This window comes from Podarcis vaucheri (assembly GCF_965113315.1).
Source record: "Podarcis vaucheri genome assembly, contig: SUPER_11_unloc_1, whole genome shotgun sequence".
Lineage (NCBI taxonomy): Eukaryota > Metazoa > Chordata > Lepidosauria > Squamata > Lacertidae > Podarcis > Podarcis vaucheri.
The window spans coordinates 774128-791295 of record NW_028118808.1 but is presented as its reverse complement, the minus strand read 5'-3'; the positions used below and the strand labels follow the sequence as shown (position 1 = coordinate 791295).

General features: G+C 46.8%; 1 long non-coding RNA gene across 1 annotated transcript; it reads left to right on the top strand.

Moving 5' to 3' along the window:
* Positions 1-9875: 9875 nt before the first annotated feature.
* LOC309514789 lies at positions 9876-16782 on the top strand. The gene is made up of 3 exons (XR_014212205.1): positions 9876-10587; positions 11881-11968; positions 16680-16782. It is a non-coding gene; the product is annotated as an uncharacterized lncRNA (long non-coding RNA).
* Positions 16783-17168: the final 386 nt, after the last annotated feature.

Here is a 17168-nt window from a genome sequence, read left to right as displayed (position 1 = left end):
ATTTCCGATTTTCTTGAACAGATCTCTGGTTCTTCCCATTCTGTTGCTTTCCTCTATTTCTTTGCATTGCTCGTTTAAGAAGGCCTTCTTGTCTCTCCTTGCTATTCTTTGGAAATCTGCATTCAATTTCTTGTATCTTTCATTATCTCCCTCGCATTTTGCTTGCCTTCTCTCCCCCGCTATTTGTAAGGCCTCGTTGGACAGCCACTTTGCTTTCTTGCATTTCTTTTTCATTGGGATGGTTTTAGTTGCTGCCTCCTGTATAATGTTGTGAGCCTCCACCCATAGTTCTTCAGGCACTCTGTCCAGCAAATCTAAATCCTTAAACCTGTTCCTCACTTCCACTGTGTATTCATAAGGGATTTGGTTTAGATTGTATCTTACCTGTCCAGTGGTTTTTCCTACTTTCTTCAGTTTAAGCTTGAATTTTGCTATAAGAAGCTGATGATCTGAGCCACAGTCAGCTCCAGGTCTTGTTTTTGCTGACTGTATAGAGCTTCTCCATCTTTGGCTGCAGAGAATATAATCAATCTGATTTCAATGTTGCCCATCTGGGGATGTCCATGTGTAGAGTCGTCTCTTGTGTTGTTGGAAAAGCATGTTTGTGATGACCAGCTTGTTCTCTTGGCAGAACTCTATTAGCCTTTGCCCTGCTTCGTTTTGATCTCCAAGGCCAAACTTGCCAGTTGTTCCTTTTATCTCTTGATTCCCTACTTTAGCATTCCAATCCCCTATAATGAGCAGAACATCCTTCTTTGGTGTCAGCATGTGACAGCATAATCCCTACTCCCAAAGAATCATGGGAGCTGTAGTTTATCCCTCACATAGTTATAATTTCCAGCACCCTTAACAAACAACAATTCCCAGGTTTCTTTGAGGAGGAGAGGTGTGTGATTTAAATAAATGATGTGCTCACAGTCCCAGTTGTTAAGTTGTGAGCGAACATATCAGACGACACAGTGATTCTTCAAACAGCTCTTGTTTATTCACAGGCCAGAACTGAACTGAACTGAACTGAAGGGCTCAGTCAGCCTCCTTATATGGAGCTCCAGTACCTTGTTACTGTAACAACTTTCTAGAACTATCCAATCACTGAACGTCACTTTCGATCCTTCATTTGCATACAAACTATCCAATCACTGAACGTCACTTTCAATCCTTCATTTGCATAACTATCTACAGTATCCCCCTGCTAGCCCAGGGTGAGAACTTCAGTACATAACACCAGTGAACTCACTTTGGGCTTACTTTTGACTAGAGATGCATAGATTTGCACTTTAAATTCTGCTTCCATCTGATTGCAGCAAACAACTTCCCAGGAGCACACAGAGTCTGCCTTAATACACACCCAACTTTATCCATGGGCCCTTTCTGCCAAATCAGGGTGCTTTGTGTGAAATCTCCTGATAACAACAACAAAAAATCCAGCTGCTCAGAGGAATGGTCAGAAACCACTGAGAAACCCAGTGTGAGGTGTATGAGGTGGCTGTAGAATAATAATATGTTTAAAAAAGATAAGTATTCCATCCAGGACATTTTCCTCACTCAGACTTCATGGCTCTTGCCAAATGCTGGTGTTGTACTGTTACCCAGGTCTTTAAATAGCTAGCTGGAGATCAAAGGGTGTGAAAAGATTTGACGGGGAAAATGTGTTTATAATTAATGATGGAGATATTGGAGGAAGCCCAACAATGAAAGCAATTCTTGTTTTCTAACCTAGGGAACAAGCCTTATATAAACACTCACGGAGAAAGGAGATTACCATAGTAATGAAGCAGAGCAACGAAGTGAAACAAGATACACATACTGTACTTGAAAAGGTCTCAGACTTGTAGCTATTCCCAGCCATGAGATGAGCCAGCCTGCACACTTAGATTTTGGATGTGACACTGATGCATATCTGCAAAAGTATGGTGGGTGTGGAGAGACCAAACAGGAAAAGAGCACGATTCGGTTGTTACAGTGTGAATATAGTCCTTCCTTTCCTGAGTGCTTTGCTCTTTTCCCATCATTATTCCCGAAGGAGATCTTGCCTGTGAAACCAGCAAGTGAAGGAAGCATACACACCCGAGTTGGCTTCTTAGACGCCCGTGTTAGAAGTCCTGGTGTGCACATCTCGTACTTTTAAAAGCATAGCAATCGCTTCTTGCCTTCATCTCTTCAACTTAATGCTCTTCTCGGATATGGAGCAGGCCTTTGGGAGGTTGGGAAGGGAGAAGGAACAGGGGGCACGTCTGCCCACACGGCTTCCTCTCAGGTGCCTTCAAAGAAACAACATTGCTCACCTCATGTCTCTGAGTGGTGGGGAACTCTAGGCAAGCAACACTTACCCAAGTTTGGTTTCCTGTGGAAGGAGGTCCATTAATGCATCTTGTAATATTTGAGTTCATTTAATGTTTTACATGTGGCTTCACTTGCATCGTGCTGATCTACGACCGTAATAAATGTCCGACGGGATATTTGACTGCAAATATACAGGCAGAGCATAGGAAGAGGCGTGGCTTCAACATTCCAGCAGACGGCTTTAGGGCTGCCATATTTCAAGAAGTAAAAATCCAGACACAGTTGCTGAGCTTTTTTTGAGCGATCCTCCAAAGTTGTTGTGCTTTTTGGGGGGCGACCAGCAAGTGGGCCAAAGATTAAGCAACCTCTCCACAGCACGTCTGCTTCTGGCCTAGAATAGAGAAATACCCAGACATTTACTATTAAATTTAAAAAATTGCCCAGGTATGCAAAGATGGCAGCGAGAATGGTACTAGCCCAGAGATGGAAGGATGGAGAAGTACTAATAAAAGAAGAATGGAAGGCAGCAGGGGATTAAAAGGAGGCTGGAGAGGAGTAGGCGGTGGCAGGTGTGGAGGACTTGGCAGCAAGCAGTGGCAGCAGGTAGAGGTGGCGGCAGTAGTGGCAGGCAGGTGCAGAGCATTAAGAGCATTGGCTGGCGAATATCTTATAAGAAGCATGAGTTCCAAAACCTTCCCTCTTCACCTAGCATAGAAAAAGACCAAAAATTTGGAAAGTTAAAAAAATGTTTACTTACAAGCTCTCCAAATTCATGTGCTTTTCCATGCAGCATCCAGAAAAAGTTGCACAGGCAGTAAAGCTTTGTTTAGTTCCAAAGTGGTGAAAGTTCCTAAATTATTGGTGTATAAACTCAAGAGTGGCTTGCGAGGGCCATGTGGTCTGAAGGGGGATAACCTGCTCAGATCTCCTCACACGCTGAGCTTCACAGGGTGGGAGGAGCCAAAGGTTTGATTGCCTAGTCCTCCTCAAGGAGAGCTAAGGCAGGACAGCTTACTCTACGGTCTTAACCCCTTCATACTTTAATTAGACTTAAGCATGTTGGTTATATGAGGCTGATTATCCCACACATTTATCATGCAATGTATATTATCTAACATTGAGCTATGGTCTATCACAATGAATACATTCTATTGAAGTCAGTGGTACTTGCCATTAATGTGTCATTTCAGACACGGTTGATCTTTTGAAACTAAAGAACTGTAGGGGCTTACTCATTCAGTTACACCTTTTGGATTCATCTGAATTTATTCTAGCCATGCTATGAGCAAAATAGGGCTGGCTGTTTCTCTTCAGTGACACAGTTTCTGTTGCCAGAATGTGTAGCTCCAGCCAGTGTCAACCTTGTAAGTTGGCAGAAGAAGGAGCAAACCTTTTCTTCCATTTATTTATATTGACGCTGGAAATGTTTCTTTTGACTTCCCTCAGCTGCAACAGTCATTTGTCTGCTGCAGCATATTTCTGCTCAGTAGATATATTTATGGCAAGGTCTTTAAATAGATGGTGTACCAGGGCTGAAAACTTAACAAAACAAAAGAATGTGCCAAGGATATCAGTGCCCGTATTTCATGCTCCATTACTAAACCATGAATTCTACAAAAAAAAATTGTCATTGCAAGCAGACAAACTGCAAATAAGCTGTGAGCGAGAAAAGAGGGCATTATGCTTTGTGGCTGGGCTGCAAATCTTTTGCAGATTGAGATACCTTGAACTGAACACAGTGTGCAAATATAAACATATTAGGGGCTGCACCCCTGCTCACCTGGTTTACTAGCCCCACTGTCATTCACCCCAGTTTAACCCCAAAGAACTTCCCCTTCCCAACCCATGCCATCTCTAATATCACTTTTCACCTTCCTAACACCATTTCCAAAGTCGCTTCCCACAAAACTGGGGCGATATTGTTTTGTGACATTCTATTGGCATAGCCTGGTGTCTTTGTCCATGGAGTTTTCTTGGCAGGGATACTGGAGTGGCTTGCCGGTTCCTCCTCCTGGTGGCACCTCCCGGCAAATAGAAGGGGAAGAAATGGAGGCAGTGAGAGATTTTACTTTCTTGGGCTCCATGATCACTGCAGATGGTGACAGCAGCCACGAAATTAAAAGACGTCTGCTTCTTGGGAGAAAAGCAATGACAAACCTAGACAGCATCTTAAAAAGTAGAGACATCACTTTGCCAACAAAGGTCCGTATAGTAAAAGCTATGGTTTTCCCAGTAGTGATGTATGGAAGTGAGACCTGGACCATCAAGAAGGCTGATTGCTGAAGAATTGATGTTTTCGAATTATGGTGCTGGAGGAGACTCTTGAGAGTCCCATGGACTGCAAGAAGATCAAACCTCTCCATTCTGAAGGAAATCAGCTCTGAGTGCTCACTGGAAGGACAGATCCTGAAGCTGAGGCTCCAAGACTTTGGCCACCTCATGAGAAGAGAAGACTCCTTGGAAAAGACCCTGATGTTGGGAAAGATGGAGGGCACAAGGAGAAGGGGACGACAGAGGATCAGATGGCTGAATAGTGTTCTCGAAGCTACCAGCATGAGTTTGACCAAACTGCGGGAGGCAGTGGAAGATAGAAGTGCCTGGCGTGCTCTGGTCCATGGGGTCACGAAGAGTCGGACACGACTAAACGACTAAACAACAACAATTGACATAGCTGCCTCTACCAGGGGTGCCAACTACAGGGGGCAAAAAGGAATTCGGCATCCTTGGTGGGCCGGGGGTTGAGCGCTGCCAATATTGGAGGGGACGGACATTCCCCACTGGGGTGAAGATCACCCTCCGCCCATCTCGCACCCACCTTGCGGCATTATGTGACAAGTCATGCGGCCAGACCCCTTTAATGGGGGGGGCAAGTTGGTGCCCCTGGTCTCTACACTTCATCCTAACCATATCTGTGTTGGTATCCCAGTACAAGACAGGCTGTGACCAGTTTACAACCAGTCAACCCCCTTGATTGCTCATGTTTTTTGACCATTTTTTAACATGTCTCATCTCTCAAGCCGATAGGCTCTTAGATATGTCACACGGGTTCCTAAATGTCCATATGGAGTCCAGGCCTCTACGGACATTGTTCTGATTTTGAGAAAATCTATCCCTTAGAATTATTTGAACTTTCTCTATATCAATATGATGCATTTTGTCTATTTGGTTAGCATTTTTCAAAAGCCATATTCAGTTAACCATAAACGCCCATGGCTATAAATGCACTTTGCAGATTAATCCACAGGGAGGGCTTGGAAGCTTCTAAATTAACCCACAGACCTGGATAGCAAGTCTCTGGGTTAAGCATAAGTGGAAGAATGATAGCTGCTGCATTGAGGTTAATGAGATGCATCTAGGTTACCAAATCACTCTTGCCAGCTTATTGTATAAATCTGTCAACTGAACTAGTTAGTCATGTTGCCTAGCAGCATTTTCCAGTGGGCCAGGAGCGAGGTATGCATCCCTCATTCCTTTCTCCAGGTTCAAATGTGCCTATCCAGTAAGTGCCAGCTGGGCAAACAACTGCTAAAATGTGCAATTTATAAGCTGGTTCACACCTTCCGGTTATTTTAGGAATTAAAATGAAATTGCCCTAGGCAGTGCAAAGCAAAGTGGGCGGTGGCCAAGGCAGAGGGGAGTTAGGAAGTCTGAGTTTGGGTTCTCTCTTTGCCCTAGGCTGCCCTAAGCTGCCGAGACCATATAACACCCGTCTTGAAAGACCCACATTGGCTCCCAGTATGTTTCCGAGTGCAATTCAAAGTGTCGGTGCTGACCTTTAAAGCAGGGGTCAGCAAACCTTTTCAGCAGGGGGCCGTCCACTGTCCCTCAGACTTTGTGGGGGGCCGGACTATATTTTTTGGGGGGAAATGAATGAATTCCTGTGCCCTACAAATAACCCAGAGATGCATTTTAAATAAAAGCACACATTCTATTCATGTAAAAACACACTGATTCCTAGACCATCTGCGGGCTGAATTTAGAAGGTGATTGGGCCAGATTCAGCCCCCGGGCCTTAGTTTTCCTACCCCTGCTTTAAAGCCCTAAACAGCCTCGGCTCAGTATACCTGAAGGAGCGTCTCCACCCCCATCATTCAGCCTGGACACTGAGGTCCAGCTCCCAAGGCTTTCTGCTGGTTCCCTCACTGTGAGAAGTGAGGTTGCAGGGAACCAGGCAGAGGGCCTTCTTGGTAGTGGCGCCCACCCTATGGAACACCCTCCCATCAAATGTCAAGGAAATAAGAAACGATCTGACGTTTAGAAGACATCTGAAGGCAGCCCTGTTTAGGGAAGTTTTTTATGACTGAGGTTTTAATGTATTTTTAATCTTTTGTTGGAAGCCACCCAGAGTGGCTGGGGAAATCCAGCCAGATGGGCAGGGTATAAATAAATTATTATTATTATTATTATTATTATTATTATTATTATTATTATTATTAAGATTATGGCTATATACATATAAAGTAAAGAGCGTATTTGGCAGGTATGTATTGTACGGAAGAAACTAGCAGAAAATGGCGGCTTTTTGAATTCAAAGTGCTATATTAAGTGTTACTAGCGGTAACACGGGCAGCAGGTCAGGTGAATCAACAGGCAATTTCACAGTTAGCTGAACTAGACTTGTCGTGCAAAGCTGCCGTTCCAAACTTGTGAAAACTTGTGCATTCAAAGTAAGGCTTTGTGCTGCCGCTAGCATCCCATAGATTTGCTCTGACAGCCATTGGCACATATAATGAGGTGTTTGCATTCATTTTGAAACAAATAAAAAATGGAACTGAACAGGGCTCCTGTGGCTGCATTTTCATTTGTTCTTCAATGAATTCATTGAGTATCAAATAGGTGCATAATTTCTAGTCATCTCTTATTTACGGCATATTTATCCCAAGCAGCAACAATAACAGAGCTGCTTTATTCCCCTCAAATGCTCCAAACATTGCATAATTTTGGGACATAGAACTAGAGAATCATATAGTTTGACTCAAGGGTTATCTAGACCAGTGCCAGATTTACGTATAGCTAAACAAGCTATGGCTCAGGGCCCCACTCTTTTGGGGCCCCCAAAAAAAATTTAAAGGAAAAAAACACACCTGGATGTACATTTCCAAAATATAAGATAAAAAACAAATAAAACAAAACCTACATACAGCAACAGTGTTTTGTGTTGTGTAGGCTCCTATTTGTTATGTGCAAATGGCTTTAGATATCTATTAGGTCCATAAATTACCGTATAGCATATATTCAACACGAAAAACAGCGACAATTTGTTGTTGACAAAGGACAGCTGGACATATAAAGGGCCCCATTACCTTCAGTAGCTTAGGGCCTCATCAAACCTAAATCTGGCCCTGATCTAGACCAACCCCTTGCAATGCAGGAATCTCACCTAAAGAATCCATGACAGATGGCCATCCAGTGTCTTTTCGTGTGAGAGAGCCAAGGAAGAGAATTTGTTGTTGTTTAGTTGTGTCCGACTCTTTGTGACCCCATGGACCAAAGCACGCCAAATACTCCTGTCTTCCACTGCCTCCCACAGTTCGGTCAAACTCATGCTGGTAGCTTCGAGAACACTGTCCAACCATCTCGTCCTCTGTCGTCCCCTTCTCCTTGTGCCCTCCATCTTGCCCAACATCAGGGTCTTTTCCAGGGAGTCTTCTCTTCTCATGAGGTGGCCAAAGTAAGTCCAATCAAAGATCACTATGGGGTTGCGGTGCTCATCTCGCTTTCAGACTGAGAGAGCTGGCATTTGTCCACAGACAGCTTTCCGGCCAGCATGTGGCCAGCATGACTAAACCGCTTCTGGCACAATGGGACACCGTGACAGAACCGAAAGGACACAGAAACGCCGTTTACCTTCCCACCACAGTGGTACATATTTATCTACTTGCACTGGCATGCTTTCAAACTGCTAGGTTGGCAGAAGTTGGGACAGAGCGATGGGAGCTAACCCGGTCACGGGGATTCGAACCACCAACCTTCTTATTAGGAAGCCCAAAAGCCTCGGTGGTTTAGACCACAGCGCCACCCACTTCCTGAATAAAGAAGCACACAACCACTGATAGGTCCACCTGCCATTGTGAGGCTCAAAGCAATGAAGGTGATGGCTCCTCAGCTGTTGCCATTGGCTGTGAGTTTCTTGTGATGTCACAAAAGCACTTGGCAACTGAGTGGATATAAAGGCAGGCCAAGGGGGAAAACCTTCTTTGTTTCCAGCAGGACACACCTGGCAACGGATATGACATTCAGCACTGCCCAGGTTTCTTCCACTTGCAGGAGGCAAAGTGATGAGTGGAAGGAGGCAATCCTCTGGCAGTGGGATGCTAGGGAGTGTGCTTTTGAATTGTTAGGTTGGCAGGAGCTGGGACAGAGCAACAGGAGCTCACCCCGTCATGGGGATTCGAACTGCCAACCTTCGGCAAGCCCAAGAGGCTCAGTGGTTTAGAACAGGACACCTCCCGCATCCTTAACATTTCTCATGGGAGTGCTGAAATGCAGATCAGGTAAAAGTTTTGGGTTGGACTGCATGAGCTTCAGTTCCCTCATAGTTCTATACAGTGGTACCTTGGGTTAAGTACTTAATTTATTCTGGAGGTCTGTTCTTAACCTGAAACTGTTCTTAACCTCAAGCACCACTTTAGCTAATGAGGCCTCCTGCTGCTGCCGCGCCGCCAGAGCACAATTTCTGCTCTCATCCTGAAGCAAAGTTCTTAAACTGAAGCACTATTTCTGGGTTAGCGGAGTCTGTAACCTGAAGCGTATGTAACTTGAAGCATATGTAACCCGAGGTACCACTGTATTTGCATGCCTTAACTAAGAAACGTAAATGAGTAATAGCTCACTTGCTCACTTGCTCAAGGTAACGCGGTGAGTCATGGACCTTTTCAGTGTCAACAATGGCCCTAAATGGCCCCGGTCCCTGAGAGATCCTGGGAGAAGACAGAGCTGCCTCCTTGGTCTGAGGGAAAGCGATGAATCAGGCTGAACCCAGCCTTGCCCCCCCCCTTTACATAATGTTATTCATAATGTTAAGGGGGAAAATAGGGCACCAAACTCCTCCTCTGGCCTGATGACTAACAAATAAGGCCAGGGAGGGCATGTAAGTCGGTGCGAAGTATCGGCTACATGCCCAGCCAGTCAGTCGCATGTGTGCCCCAGATGGATTTATAGAGGAGCCAGAAAAAGAACAGAAAAAGAAGTTAGAGAATCTACATGAAAAGGGGAGGGGGGACAGCAAGGGAGACAAAAGACCCTTCACAATGCAGATTACTGGAAAAAAGCAAAAACAAAGCCTTTCTCTCTCCCTTTGATAAGGCATTGGCTAATCTGTACATAAATAGAAATAACAGCCCTATGAAATGACAATGATTTGGTTGGAAAACATTCATTACAGGCATCCTGCAATTATCATTACAGCTTGGCGGCAGCTAAATCCTAAAATGCTCAGGTCTTTGCCATGTGAAAAGCAAAGCGTTCTTTGGGAGGGGAGAGGAAACCAACCAAGAACACTATATTTAAAATCTGTGCTTGGCGACATGAATGGCTCTGTGTGCACATGTGTGCGTGCGTAAGGGCTGTATTATTGTACACGTGAGTAGCTCGAAACATGTCCTGCTCTTTCTCCCCTACCCACCCACCCACTTTGTTTGGATTATGCAGGCTGGCTGGGCAGCCATCCAAAAGATTCACATTAAATTCTAGCTATATTCAGCACAAAAAGTCATCTAGCATCAGAGGATCAAAGTTACATCAACCAACAAGCACTAAGGAATTGATAAGCTGCTAAAATTAGGTCATCTCCTAGCAGCTGCTTTTGATAGATGAAGTGGAATTTAGCCTCAGGTTTTCTATTTAAAGATCTGTTACAGCATCTTTTCCTGCAGCTACAAGGAGAAACACAGCAACGTATAATGCTTCTGATTAGAGGTTTAATCATTACTTGTTTGCTGTTCTGATTGTTTCAGCCCTGCCACAGATTCCTAGCACGTCACATTTGCAGCTATTTTAGCTACTTTGAACTCACACTGACATGTTCAGAAGGATTTTTAAATTACTGAGATCTAAGTCCATCAAACACTGTTTTTTCTCCCCTTCTTTGCTGGAGAGACGCTTTCGCAGAGTTTGTGTTTCCAAGAAAAGGCGTCTTACGTCCAGCGGTGACCTTAACAGTTGCCATAGCTTAAATTTTCCTTAATAGTGTTTCCCTTTTAAGAAAAGAATAATCTAATGCTCCAGCACAGAGAATGTCTGAATGTTTTTTCTTGCAGACCTACTGGGTGAAATAGCTCTTACTCTGTCATCTCTACAGAAAGAGTAAGCTATTCAAGTGTTTTTCTAAAAGCAGATTATTAACTTGGAGATAACAGTGTTTGACCACAGTGGATTCGGTGTTCAGATTGCTGCCTCAGGGGCATGGGGCAGAAGGGATGCTGAGGCTGTAATCCAAGACACAATCACCAGGGAGTAAGTGCTGTCAAACCCATTGAGGCTTACTTCTGAGAACTGCACTGGGAGTTTTCAGTAAAGTGGGGAAATATTTGCCTGTTGTTGTTGTTGTTTAGTCGTTTAGTCATGTCTGACTCTTCATGACCCCATGGACCAGAGCACGCCAGGCACTCTTGTCTTCCACTGCCTCCCGCAGTTTGGTCAAACTCATGCTGGTAGCTTCGAGAACACTGTCCAACCATCTCGTCCTCTGCCGTCCCCTTCTCCTTGTGCCCTCCATCTTTCCCAATATCAGGGTCTTTTCCAGGGAGTCTTCTCTTCTCATGAGGTGGCCAGAGTATTGGAGCCTCAGCTTCAGGATCTGTCCTTCCAGTGAGCACTCAGGGCTGATTTCCTTCAGAATGGAGAGGTTTGATCTTCTTGCAGTCCATGGGACTCTCAAGAGTCTCCTCCAGCACCATAATTCAAAAGCATCAATTCTTCAGCGATCAGCCTTCTTTATGGTCCAGCTTTCACTTCCATACATCACTACTGGGAAAACCATAGCTTTTACTATACAGACCTTTGTTGGCAAGGTGATGTCTCTACTTTTTAAGATGCCGTCTAGGTTTGTCAAAATATTTGCCTACTTGGCCACAAATCCTATTGATTCCAGTGGAACTCAGTTTGGTGAACCTGATGCTTAGGATTCCATCTGAGGCAACAAAGCATCGCTACTTTTTATACTCCTCTAGCGATGTAGGTGGCGCTGTAGTCTAAACCACTGAGCCTTTTGGGCTTGCCGATTGGAAGGTCGGCGGTTCGAATTCCCACGATGGTGTGAGCTCCCATTGCTCTGTCCCAGCTCCTGCCAACCTAGCAGTTCGAAAGCACGGCAGAGCGAGTAGATAAATAGGTACCGCTGTGGCAGGAAGGTAAATGGCATCTCTGTGCACTCTGGTTTCTGTCACAGTGTCCCGTTGTGCCAGAAGCAGTTTAGTCACGCTGGCCACATGACCTGATAAGCTGTCTGTGGACAAATGCCAGCTCCCTCGGCCTGAAAGCGAGTTGAGCGCTGCAACCCTATAGTCACCTTTGACTGGACTTAACCATCTTGGGGTTCTTTACCTTTACCTTTTACCTTACACTCCTCTCAGTTTGTTGTGTTGCGTTGCTGTTCAGTAAGCACAAATCTGAGGCGCATACGTCCACATTGGCAGAGAAGTGGGAATGAATGCATCACCAAACAAGCAAATGAGGACAAAAGAAGGTATCGTTTTTGCATAAATTTTGCATATGGCATGAATTTTGCATAAACTTTGCATATGAACAGATGCAAATGCAGAAGTAATTACTATAAATTAAATCAAAGCACCATACACCTAAACCATCAAGGGGGAGACTGTAACTAGGTGGTCTGTGTGCCTGCTGATTCTGCTGCCCGGGTGCTGTTTTGGAGGCAATTTCAAGACCTTCCCTGCTCTCTCTCTCTTTCGTATTTTCAAATCAGACTATTCAAATCTAGTCCAACAAATCTAGTCCTGCAATGCAGGAATCTCAGCTAAAGCATCCATGACAGATGACCATCTAACCTCTGCTTTAAAATCTCCAAGGAAGGAGAGTCAATAACCTAATATGTTCAAGAACCTAATATAATTGTCCGTAACCTAATACATTCTGTGTCAAAGCAACGATTCTTCAACATCAACTTCGTTGGACTGGTCATGTTGTGTGGATGTCTGATTATGGTCTTCCAAAGCAACTATTCTATTCTGAACTAAAAAATGGAAAACGCAGTGCTGGTGGTCAACAAAAGAGGTTAAAAGACTCTCTCAAGGCAAATCTAAAAAAAATATAGTATAAACATTGACAACTGGGAAACACTGGACTGTGAGCGCTCCAATTGGAGAACAGCCTTTACCAAAGGTGTCATGGACGCTCGGACTCAGGACGAGAAGTATGCTAAGAGGAAGGTACGCTTGGCAAATCCACACCGTGATCAACTCCCACCCGGAAACCTATGTCCCCACTGTGGAAGGAGGTGTGGATCCAGAATTGGCCTCCAAAGTCACTTGCGGACTCACTGTTAAGACCATGTTCATGGAAGACAATCTTACTCAGCTACGAGCGATCACCAAAAAAGAAAGATATTCTATGTAAACTCTTCCCAGATATCATTGTATTTATCCAAAGAAAGTCTGCATCTATAAGCTGTCCGTTCATATGTTGCCAACATTGTCATGCTGTCAAGGCATTGATTAAGGTGAATCGTATCTCCCTTCTCCCTGGCCGGCACTTACCATCTGGCTTGGGGCGGGGCCTGGGGCCTCACAAGGACTGCTCTGCTGCCCAGGAAGACTCCCCTGCGTGAGTGCCTGAGGGCCCTGCTCCTTCTTGCCACTTACCACCTGGCCTAGGGAGGGCCTGACAGGCCTCACAAGGACTGCTCCTGCCACTTACTATCTGGCCCAGGGTGGGGCCTCACAAGGATGGTTGCTGCCATTGATGCTGCTACTGCCCAGGAGGACCCGGAGGAGTGCAGAGCCCTTTTTAACATGTTTTGTTTTGTTTTTGTTTTTTAATATTTCCTTTCCTTTTCGATTCTATATATGGGGTGGGATGGATGTTTGGGTGGGCTGGGGAATTTGTTAGATTTTGATGAATTTGTAATTTTAGCAGTTTTTGTTTGTATTGTTGTATTGTTTTCTGGGTTGTTTTTGTTTTTTGTTTTTACTGTTTTAAGGTTTTATTGTTCTAGGCTGCGAAAGAATAATATTAATTGCCATCAATGGAGGCCACTATGAGGCCTGGGATTGCTACCGTGGAGGGGCGAGGGAGGTATGGCGGTGGGGGCAGATGTTACAGGCGAAGGGGATCGAGATATGGATACGCTCGTACCCTTTCCAATCTGCGCCCCATCCCGAGGGACGAGGGTAGGGTGAGCAAGGATTACTCACCTCCGTCACTGGTGCTGTGCAATGCCAGGTCTATAGGCAATAAAACCGCCACCCTGCGAGATTTCTTTATCTCGCAGGGGGTCGACCTGGCTTGTGTGACGGAGACCTGGGTGCGCGAAGGGGCAACAGTTACCTTACGAGAGATGGCGCCCCCGGGTTTCTCTGTCCTCCACCAGTCGCGGACTGTGGGCCGGGGGGGAGGGGTGGCATTATTAATCCGGGAAGATTGTCCTTTCAGGGCTCTACCATCGCCATCGATCCCCGGCATTGAATGTGTTGGCCTAGTGTGGGGCTCCGAGGAGAGCTTGGCTGTCTGGCTGGTGTACCGGCCACCTAGCGCACCAGCAGCCACCCTGTCAGGCCTGCTGGAGGCGGTGGCCGGCTGGGCCTTGGAGTTCCCTAACCTATTGGTATTGGGGGACTTCAACATCCATGCCGATGCCACTCCCTCCTCACAGGCTCTGGACCTGGTGTCTTCCATGGCGACACTAGGGCTCTCCCAGTTTGTTTCGGGCCCCACACATCAAGCAGGCCACACGCTGGATTTGATCTTTGGCGTCGGTATAGATGTGATCATGTCTCCTCCGACGAAGGTGCCATGGTCTGATCACTACGCTCTGAAAGCCAGGATTGACTTTCCACCCCCACCCTGCTTAGGTGGCGAGCCAATTTGGGCTCGCCCGCAGAGGCTGATGGACCCCGAGAGATTCCGCCAAGCCTTGCGGGACCTTGCTCCCCCTGGCGACTCATTGACTGAGCTTGTTGAGGGCTGGAATGCCCAGCTCCAGGCAGCCATCGATGAGATCGCACCTAAGCGCCCTCTGCGACCCCGCAGAAACCGGGCTCCCTGGTTTACCGAGGAGCTTCGGAAAATGAAGCGGGACCTCAGACGGCTAGAGCGAGTATGGCGGGGTGCCCGTGACGGAGCCTCAAGAACATCTTATAGGGCTTTTATGAAAACCTACGAGATGGCGGTGAAGGCTGCTAAGAAGTCATACTTCTCGGCCTCCATTGCATCCGCTAGCTCTCGCCCAGCGCAATTATTTAGCATAATCAGGTCTTTAACGTCCCTTGAGGGACAGCCAAATTTAAATAACAAATTGACACACGGCTGTGAGGCATTTGCGAGCTTTTTTGCGGAGAAGGTCTTGTTGCTCCGCCATGACCTCCCTGCCAATTTGGATACAATAAAGGAACTGGAGGCCCCTCGACTGTCCTCGGGTCCAGTATTGGACCACTTCGACCAGATATCCCCAGCCGATGTGGACAGACTCCTCCGAGCTGGAAAGCCCACCACTTGTCCTCTCGACCCGTGCCCGTCTTGGCTGATTAGAGCGTGTCCAGACGAGGTGCGGGCCCTCCTGGGGAATATCATCAATTTGTCCCTTGGCACGGGGACATTCCCAGGGGAACTGAAGGAGGCAGTGGTGCGCCCGCTCTTAAAGAAAACATCATTAGATCCTTTAGATCTATCCAATTACCGCCCGGTTTCGAATCTTCCGTTCCTGGGTAAGGTGATTGAGAGAGCGGTTGCTGAACAGCTTGGTGGGTTTCTGGATGAAACATTGGCTCTGGATCCATTCCAGTCTGGCTTCCGCGCTGGTCATGGGACCGAGACGGCTCTGGTCGCCCTAACAGATGACCTTCGTAGACAGCTGGATCGAGGCGGGTCAGGGCTGCTGATTCTTTTAGATCTATCAGCAGCTTTCGACATGGTCGATCACGAACTTTTGGACCACCGCCTTACCGACGTGGGGATCCAGGGCACAGTCCTTCAATGGCTGCGCTCGTTTCTCTCTGGTCGGGGACAGAGGGTGGCGCTTGGGGGGGAATTGTCATCGCGCCACTCCTTGGTGTGTGGAGTACCTCAGGGCGCGATACTCTCCCCGATGCTTTTCAACATCTTTATGCGCCCCCTCGCCCAGCTTGTTCGGAGTTTTGGGCTGGGTTGTCATCAGTATGCCGATGACACCCAACTCTATCTGTTGATGGATGGCCATCCTGACTCGGCCCCAGACACACTGACCAGATGTCTGGAGGCTGTGGCTGGATGGTTACGTGGGAGCCGGTTGAAGCTAAATCCTTCGAAGACAGAGGTCCTGTGGCTGGGACGGGGCGATATGGGATTGGGGGGGCAACTCCCATCTCTTGCGGGGGCGCAATTAGTGCCAGCACCGTCCGTTAAGAGTTTGGGTGTAATCTTCGACACCTCCCTTTCCATGGAGGCGCAGATTGCAGCTATAACAAAGGCGGCATTTTTCCATCTCCGCCAAGCTAAGCAGTTGGCTCCTTACCTCTCTCGCCCTGACCTAGCCACTGTGATCCACGCGACGGTCACCTCCAGACTGGATTATTGTAACTCGCTCTACGTGGGGCTGCCCTTGAGACTGACCCAGAAACTCCAGCGGGTGCAGAATGCTGCAGCGAGACTCCTTACGAGGTCTTCGCTGCGAGATCACATTCACCCGGTGCTATACCAGCTGCACTGGCTCCCGGTGGAGTACAGGATCAGGTTTAAGGTGCTGGTTTTAACCTTTAAAGCCCTATATGGCCTAGGACCCTCGTACCTACGGGACCGCCTCTCCTGGTATGCCCCACAGAGAAACCTACGGTCTTCAAATAAAAACATCTTGAAGGTCCCAGGCCACAGAGAAGTTAGGCTGGCCTCAACTAGAGCCAGGGCTTTTTCGGCTGTGGCTCCGATCTGGTGGAACACTCTGTCACAAGAGACCAGGGCCCTGCGGGACTTGACATCCTTCCGCAGGGCCTGCAAGACAGAGCTGTTCCACCAGGCCTTTGGCCAGGGCACAGCCTGACTCCCTCCCTCGGCAATCTTCGCAGAGCTCTGGCCCAGTGGTTGCTAGTGGCTTGAATTAATTAATTTTTATAATGAATGATTTTAGAATGTTGTTTATGTTGTACCTTTGTACTGTTTTATTGTTGTTAGCCGCCCTGAGCCCGGCTTCGGCTGGGGAGGGCGGGATATAAATAAAATTTATTATTATTATTATTATTTTCGTCCAGTTCATCATTATAAGTCTCTTGTCCACCATTAGGGCTTCATGGGTCAACATGAGACTCCTGGTCACCTCAGGAGGGAGGGAAGAGCACTGTTGGAGGTACGTTTTGTGAAGTGAGATGCAGCGGCTGTTCCATGCTGATTGCTATATTTAACATTATACAATGTATGTATTTGTTCATTCAAAGTAGGGGTGTGGAACCTCTGGACTTCTTTGTCTGGCCACTGGAGCTTCACAGCCTCTCTCCTCAGGCCACCCCTCTGACCAGTCCTGCTTCAGACCTTCTGGGAGTGTGTTTGCCTGGCTGAAATATGTCCTTAAAACTCTGATCATGCCTCCTCCTTGCCTTGATGAAGGCTAGATGGGGGCTGTGGACTGTGAGAAACTAGCTGGCTTCTCAGCATAGCTTCCAGTATACCTGAAGGAGCATCTTCACCCCCATCATTTAGCCTGGACACTGAGGTCCAGCTCCGAGAGCCTTCTGGCGGTTCCC